This window comes from Carlito syrichta, unplaced genomic scaffold, assembly GCF_000164805.1.
Source record: "Carlito syrichta isolate Samal-C Ts95f unplaced genomic scaffold, Tarsius_syrichta-2.0.1 Scaffold174567, whole genome shotgun sequence".
Taxonomy (NCBI): Eukaryota; Metazoa; Chordata; class Mammalia; order Primates; family Tarsiidae; genus Carlito; species Carlito syrichta.
Genome location: NW_007118663.1, coordinates 169,357 through 178,252, shown reverse-complemented (window position 1 = coordinate 178,252; position 8,896 = coordinate 169,357).

The window sequence follows — 8,896 nt, the reverse complement described above, 5'->3', positions numbered from 1 at the left end:
TTTTCTATGGCAAACTTCATGGAGGGTTAGGGTAGAAACTTAATTGCCTTAATGTGAGGATAATTCAAAATAGACTACAAGCAACAGAAATGTAAATCTGTACATTTTCTGGAAAGAAATGTAGCCTGAAATTTTGATCTGTTTGTATCTATCGGGGAAAAAAGCACCATCAACGACGTATATATATAAATGTTCACAACAACATTTTTTATAAAGAAAAAGTTGAAAATTATCTACATGCCTAATTAGGATGTCAATATTTTAAACAACAACAAAAAAATAGAAGTGCTATATTGATTATATATTCTCAATTTTGTAAAATGTGATGTGTAGAACTTAGTCTCCAGAGGTCAAAATTTCACAGTGATTATTTATTAACATTATTCCTATTTTATACTTTCAATATTCTCAGCACATTACTTTTAAAAGCAGAAAGAAATGTGCAGGTCTGTTTTTTATATGGTGTTCAGCCTTATAGGCATCTTGGATTATTACATTAGAAGATGGTGACATCTTAAATTGATATTCCTTTATGTTTTGAATCTCTGTTTCACCTTAAGTCCATTCTGATATCAAGAGGCAGAATGGTGACTTATCAGGAGAAACCATGCTAGTCTAAGTCAAGTCAAGCCCAGTTGTGCTATCATTTTTGGCAATTTGCAGAACCACCACAAATAATAAGAAAGAATTCCTAAGCTGCCAAAAAGTTATTGGCTCAGATGAAGGCAGTTTTTATTTGACTAAATCCTTCAAGGGGACAGTCATAAACATTTTGAAAACCTCCATCATTTGTTATTCCTAAAGTTAAAGTCTACAAACTGGAAACTGTAAAAAAAAATTCTATATTAAAATAAAGCAAGAGTTTTATTTCTTCTCGGTTGTTTTTATGGCACCATATCCTTGGAGACAAAGCTAGCACTATGAGAAATGTTAAAAACATTGCTTCAAAAATCAGTCCCACTGTCTTATTGATAAACTGGTATATTATTATTAAAACCACTTGAATTCAGTATTCAAATGTAACAGTTCTTTTAGAAAAACTAGGAGATGCTTTCAGAATAATGCATTTTGTCCATCATCTAACTTCATCTGTCATTTAAATACTGATTTTTTTTTCTAGGAAAAAAAAAAGAAAGTTTTACACTGTTTTCAGCATGCTGTCAAGGACGTCTTTATTGTCATTCGAGGTGTTGTCTATGTAATTTCCTCCTCTCTGATAGGATAAGATATTGACCTTCCTTATTCAGGCAGAATAAAGTAGGTTATGATGGCACTACCCACCTCCTACGTGTAATTCTACTTTCTTTGAGGAAAGAGACAAAGGAATCTTTGAGACTCAAAATCACTTCTACTTCATTTCCTCAGTGTTCTTTTTAGGTGGAGTTTAGAAACTGAGGCTGAACTAATGTTTGTATCTATTGGGGAAAAAAGTACCATCAAAGACGTTAAGGTCTAAAAATTGGCAAACTTCCTCTCAACACCAACCCATTCATAAGTTATCCTACTCACTGATAAAAGAGAAAGGAGAAAACCAGAAAGTGTTTTTTGAAATTTCAGAGGCACAATGTGTTCAACAAAGATGGGCAGGAAAAGTGGCAGTTCCAATACGCCTCTTCTTTGATTCTTCTTTAAGTCAGAAAATATATATATTATGAAACACTATAAAGGCACAGTTTCCAGGAGCAGATTTTTGGCTTTTTGTGTTTTCACTAAAATGGTTAAAATTGTGTCTTCATTGTTCAATTTAGAGTTTCAGAAAATTAAGAACTAGAGTTTGTTCCCAAAACTAAGAGGAAAGATGAAAGACTATATAACAAATTATTTACTCTAATTAGGTTAATAAATTTGATAAGAAGGACCTCTGGAATAGCAATAGAATCGGGGCCTTGAGGCTGAGATATAGTTTGCCCAGCTTTAGGAAAAAGTTTACCAAGTATCAATAAAGTAAGAGTATCATTCTTTAAAATGTAACGGTAATCTCACTGATGTCATTAAAATCCGTCATCCTTTTAGGTGAACTTTTCAAGCAATTGCTTTTGCAGATAAGGATGGCAGATTCATTGGCATGAAATTATAGACAAAAATCATGAATGGAATCCATCATCCATTTGTTATTTTATTATTTATTTATTCTCCAAGTTATTGCCAAGTGCACTATCCTAGACACTGAGGATATATCACCAAAAAAGATAAATTCCCTTCCTCAAAGGAGATCAAAGTCCAATTAGCAAAGCAGATTTGCAAGATAATGGATACAATATTATATTTTAAATAATATTTTTAAAGTATACACAGCTTGCTGAGTGACACAAAAATTAGAATGAGAAATTCTACTACAAGGAATAGAAGTCAGAAGAGATTTCACAGAAGAAATTTAAACAGAGAAGCATAGTAAAATGATACTAAAATGATTTAATTACTCTTAGCTTGAATTCTCACAAATAACTTAAGAGTCGGGCATTATCTATTAGAACTGGAACTCAAATAACTTGCCTGAAGTTGCTTAGTGACTAGAAGAAGTGCCAGATTTTGAATCCAGACTCGGTCTGTCTCTAAATCCCATGTACTTCCCCTATACAATACCACTCATACCATGGTTCTCTCAACTCCTCTGCTAACTTGCTTTTGTGACCATTGTCATTCAAGACATTTCTTTCTTTTTTGGATACTCATTGTGTTTACAATTTGATGCATTTAGAATCTTAGAACTGGAAAGGATATTTGAAGCCTTCCAATTCAACACCCAACAGAAAATAAACAAACAAGAGAACAGAGACGTGACTTAAGCAAAGTCCTAAAGCTAGTCAGTTGGCAGAATAACTCCAGAACCGCCTTGTCCAGTCACCTTTCTTTAGTTCTGAGCTGCCCTTTCTTTTGAGAGTTACAATGTCCAATGTCTGTCTCCAGTGAATAGTTTGTTTTAGGGAAAGAAGAAGCTTTCTTCTTTTTCACCTCAAAAAAAAAAAGTGCTAAGTATATGGGGGTAGGAAGTTTAAAGGGCAGAAAATGAAAGGCAGCAACAAAAGAGATAGCCCTATTCAGCCTAAGAAATGCAAAGACTTTTAGGGTGTGAAGGAATGAAGGGAGAATGAGAAAGCAGAATTCCCACGCTGGAACCCCAAGTTGTCAAAGCCAGAAGCCATTCTCAGAAGCACAAGTGATTTTTTTTTTTTGAATTGGGATCTCACTCTATTACCCAGTTGGGAGTGTAGTGGCAAGATCTGACAATCACGGTGCATGGCAGCCTCGACCTCCTGGGGTTAGGTGATCCTTCTACCTCAGCATCCTGAATAACTGGGACTACAGACGTGTACCACCATACCCAAGTAATTTTTTTTTTTTTTTTGTAGAGACGAGGTTTTCTTATGTTGCCTAGGCTGGTCTCAAATCCTGGATTCAAGCAATCAGCCTACCTTGGCCTCCCCAAATGGTGGGATTGCAGGCATGAGCCAATGTACCTCACTAGAGTATAACTGACCTTTTAATTTAGTCTAGTCTAGTCATTTGGCTATAAACTGGCTACTCTGTCTTCCTAAAGTTTCAGGAAAACCTACCCTCTACCCATCAATGCCTTGTAATATGGAAATGAAACAGGGAAAATGACACACAAATTTAAAAAAGCAAATCTGTATTTTGTAGGGAGACAGGACAGATGATTGCAAGAAGGAGAACTCTCTGACCCTCATATCTGCAAGAGTCTCTAGGGTTAGGCAAATGAATTTTTCTTTCACATGGACGAGTAAACAAAACTACAAAGACCAGATGTGGGAAAGTGGGATGGAAGCGTAGCCTGATGAGATAGTAGATCTGGGAATGTTTGACCCTGAGACCCAGCTCTACTCTTAGCAGGGGCTATCTTAGAAGGGAAGGTCAACATTTCGGGACCCAAGGGAAGGAGAGAAACTTCACCAAAATTTGGTTAACAAGCACTTTGTTCTTATGAACAGAGGTACAAGCAGTTAAGCTAATCATTTGTGAGGCAAAGAATGAGAATTTGGATGGACTGGGTCTGGCCTTGCCGTGAGTAAACATCCGTGAGTCTTATCTAAGTCATTTGGAGAAGGATGGTTCTTTGCAATAAGCCTTTTACTGGGACACAAAAGTTCTGGAAACTTTGCTCTCTTCCTGAAACACATGGATAAGGCAAAATTCAACACTGCCGTTTTGTAGCAGACAGAAGGAAATAGCTGTGAGAGATGACAAGGGACCCGTGGAGGTAGGAATTTAGAGTTACCAGGAGGGTAACTGGAGTCTCCAGAAATGTATCGAAATCTTGTACAAACTCTGTGGATTAAATGTTTGTGACTGGTCCTCTTTCATTATAATAATTAAAATATGTGTCTGCCTCCATATTACAGCTAGCACTGGGTTGTAAGCTCTCGGAGGACAGAGTTCGCTTTTCTTCTCTGCATCCTTAGCACTCGACACCAAACAAGTGCTAAAAGCTAAACATGCTCTGTTCCTTAGTTCACATTATCATCATAAGGAAAGCACACCAATGTTTCGTGATTAAAGTGAAAAAGGACTTTGTCTGTGGATGCATCACGCAGGCATAGGGAGGAACACCCGAGACACTAAGCCCAGCGTGTGGTCATGGGGCTCAAGGAGGAAGGTTACTGACTGCCTCTACTGCAGGGGAGGCAGGAGGAGCCCAGCACTAACATCGACAAAAGAGAGGAAATTAAAAAACACACAGTGTAAGTAAGCCTTGAATAAATGGAGACATAAAATTAGGGGCCTAATTATAGGACACATGCATTAACAATGGCTGGGCCCAACTTATATTTGCTACGCTGTTGTTTAGTGGGACTGCTGGTGATTCACTCATGTTATTGCTGGGATTCTTGTCGATTCATTATTTCCTTCGAAAGCGCTGAATAAAAGAATTTCTAACAAAATGGTGCCAATCGTTAACAAGCAACAATCTTTGTGGTCAACATCCTGTTGTTTGAGGAGCCTCCACCTTTGGCTGAGTCAACCGGATCAGTTACACAGGCAGCATCCATCATTGGAGACAACGTTTCTAATGGGTCTTAAACACACGTTTACATGCTTGGCGGATATTTGTTGAGAAGAGATGAGAAAGAAGAGCCTTATTACCCAGAAATGAGAGTGAGTATGCTCTCACAAAAGGAGAGTCTTCTGAAATGTGATATGCCTTGCAGTGTTCTGTAAGCTCTGGTCAGGTTTTTAGCAGACAACACGAGTGCGAATTCAGAACACCTGTTGCCATGATCTAAGGCTAACACAGCTGGAGGCCTCTAAAATCCTTTCTTGCCTTTCATATTTTCATAATTTTGAGGAGGAGAGTTATAGGGGAGGAGAGAAGAAGCACAAAGCAATATTCTAATTTGAGAGGAAAACCCACAAAGAAAATGTGATAAAGCAGCAAAAGCTATATATAAGGTACACAAAAATAAATAAAAGCAAGGGAAGAATTCATACATTCAGAGAAAACAGGAGCAGAACAGAAGGTAGAGGAAGTATAGGAATAGAAGGAAGGGGAGGACAGAAATGCCAGTAGCCACTTGGGCAATTTCTGTTTCCTGAAGCTTGTTATGGGGACAGAAGAGCTCTTCATGACTCAGTTCACAAACTGGAGACCTTGAAAAGGGCAAGAAAGGAGACAGGAGCTAGTTCAGAGAGGGGATGGGTAATAAGTTTGAGGAAAGACTAGACAGTGCCACAGGAAGGAGAGTGCAGGGAGATTCTTGCAGCAAAGGGATGCAGTGGTGCACCCACCTTGCTATGGCATCTGCACTGGAAGGAAGAGAGAGTCCCAAGCTACACCCCACAGTGTTTCAATGGGAGGTGCTGAGTGAGCAAGGGGAGATCACTGATGTGGTCACTGTAAATTCTGTTGCTTGTATCTAGAAACAGATGGGGACACAGGAAAAATGAGCAAAGTAGCAATCAAGCAGATTCCCACAATGAGCAAAGTAGCAATCAAGTAGATTCCAACAATTAGAAATATGTCAAAAAAGGCTTAATGACAGTGAGGTGTATCAACTGCTGATCTGAGAACAATCCACTTTTTGCCCTTTAGGTAGATGTATTGCCGACTAGTAATTTTTTTAGTTACTATGCTTTGGAGAACTAAGAGTTCTTGACATTTTTCTTAATTTTTCTGTCTCTATCTTTTGTCTTGTGTCTGTGCTTTTGTTGGTGTCTCAGATCCCGTCTGGAAGCAGTAATAGTACAAATACAAAAAACTCAACCATTTTCTTTTTTTTCTTTCTTTCTTTTTTTTTTTGAGTTGGAGTCTCACTCTGTCGCCCAGACTGGAGTGCAGCGGCTGCTCCCGGCCACCGCAGCCTCAGCCTGCTGGACTCTGGCAATCCTTCCACCTCAACCTTCTGAGTAGCCAGAATTATAGGCATGCGCCACCACACCCGGCTGATTTTTTTATTTATTGTAGAGATGAGGTCTCGCTGCCCAGGCGGGTCTCGAACCCGTGGGCTCAGGCAATTCACTCACCTCATCCTCCCAAAGGCGCGGGATTACAGGCTGAGCCACCGAGCCCAGCAACCATTTTCAATCACAAGGAAAATGATAAGTTGTTCGAAAGTACGTCTTTGGGCCAAGCACAGTGACTCATATCTGTTATCCCATTACTTTGGGAGTCTGAGGTGGGAGGATTGCTTGAGTCTAGAGGTTTGGAAGGCAATATAGCAAGACCTTATCTCTACAAAAAATAAAAAAAAATTAGTCAAGCGTGGTGGTGCATGCCTATTGTCCTAGCTATTCGGGACGCTGAGGCAAATGGATCACTTGAGCCCAGAAGTTCAAGACTACAATAAACCATGATCATGCCGTTGCACTCCAGCCTGGGCAACGAATAGAGACTCCAACTCAAACAACAACAAAAAAGTGAACTTTTGAGACATTCTTTTTCTTTTTTTCTTCTTTTTTTTAACAAATACACTTTTTAAAAAATACTTCATGAAATATACCTCACAAAGTAAATAGTTATTTTAAGAACAAGGTCAGAACACAACTTATGATTCTATCACTAATATTATTCAATACTATATGTCATTGATTCTAAGATGCACAATTTGTTTTCAGATTTTTAGCATCTCTAAAATCAGGATGCATCTTGCAATCAATATGATAAGACAGGATCATATTTTCATTTAATTGGCAAAGATTTTTACTTTTTTTTTTTTTTTTTTGAGTTGGAGTCTCACCCTGTCACCCAGACTGGAATGCAGTGGCCATTCACGGACATTGCAGCCTTGACCTGCTGGGCTCCGGCAATCCTTCCGCCTCAGCCTTCCAAGTAGCTGGAACCACAGGCATGCGCTACCATGCCCGGCTAATTTTTTTATTTAGTGTAGAGATGAGGTCTTGCCAAGTTGCCCGGGCGGGTCTCGAACCGGCGGGCTCAGGCAATCCACTCACCTCAGCCTCCCAAAGCTCGGGATTACAGGCTGAGCCGCTGAGCCTGGCTCAGTTTTACTTTCTTAATGATCAATGAATTAATAGTATGCTTGATAGTGTATGGGTGAAGTCTTAGATTTGAAAGTGTATGGTTACTGCTTCTTCCTGAATGCTCCTTTTAGCCAAGTTTTACCTGTGAATTACAGTTTTTGCCTGTGACTAAGAAAGGGAGACTTCATCTAATAAGTTAGATTGTTCTCTTCAGATGTCTTATTTTCTGTAAGCTTTACACATACTATAGTTCTGCTCAAGTCCTTGCCCACCTGGGCTATTTCTTCAACCTCCTAACTGGTCTCCCTCCTTTCAATGAAACTAAAGATATGACCATACAGTTCTGCTGCTTAAAAACAATTATGCCCTAATGGCTGCACAGGTGAGTTGGTTGAGAAAATGGGAATTGGATGCTGTATTAGTTCATTTTTGCATTGCTGTAAGAAATACCTGAGGCTGGGTAATTTGTAAAGAAAAACAAAATTTATTTGGCTCGTGGTTCTGCAGACTATAGAAGAAGTATAATGCTGGCATCTGCTTCTGGTGAAACCTCAGGAAACTTACAATCATGGCAGAGAGAGCAGGAGCAACTCTCATGCATGACTTTGAAAATAGCAGCACGTTATTCATAAGGGATCCACCTCCATGACCCAAACACTCCTCACTAGGCCCCACCTCCAACACTGGGGACCACATTTCTTTTTTGTGTGCTTTGTTTTATTTTTGAGTTGGAGTCTCACTCCCTCGCCCAGACTGGAGTGCAGTGGTCGCTCCCGGCCACCACAGCCTCGACCTGCTGGGCTCCGGCGATCCTTCCGCCTCAGCCTTCCAAGTAGCCAGAACTACAGGTGCGCGCTACTACGCCGGGCTAGTTTTTGATTTATTGTAGAGATGAGGTCTCACCAAGTTGCCCAGGTTGGTCTCGAACCCTCGGGCTCAGGCAATTCACTCACCTCAACCTCCCAAAGCGCTGGGTTTACAGGCTGAGCCACTGAGCCCAGCTGGGGACCACATTTCAACATGAGATTTGAAAGGGGCAAATATTCAAACTGTATCACCCCCCCCCCCGATCTTATGTTCTTCTCACATTGCAAAATTTAATCATGCCTTCCCAGTAGTTCCTGAAAATTTTAACTCATTCCAGCATCAACTGAAGAGTTCAAAGTCTGAAGTCTCATCTGAGATTCAAGGGAAAAGTTCCTTCTATCTATGAGCTTGTAAAATCAAAGACAAGTTATTTACTTCCAGAACACAATGGTGTGCAGGCAATGGGTAAACATTCCCATTCCAAAAGGGAGAACATTGACCAAAAGACAGGGGGTACAGGCCCTAAGCAAAACTGAAACCCAATAGTGCAGACATTAAATCTTTTTTTTTTTTTTTTTTGAGTTGGATTCTCACCCCGTTGCCCAGATTGGAGTGCAGTGGCCACTCCCGGCCACCGCAGCCTCGACCTGCTGGG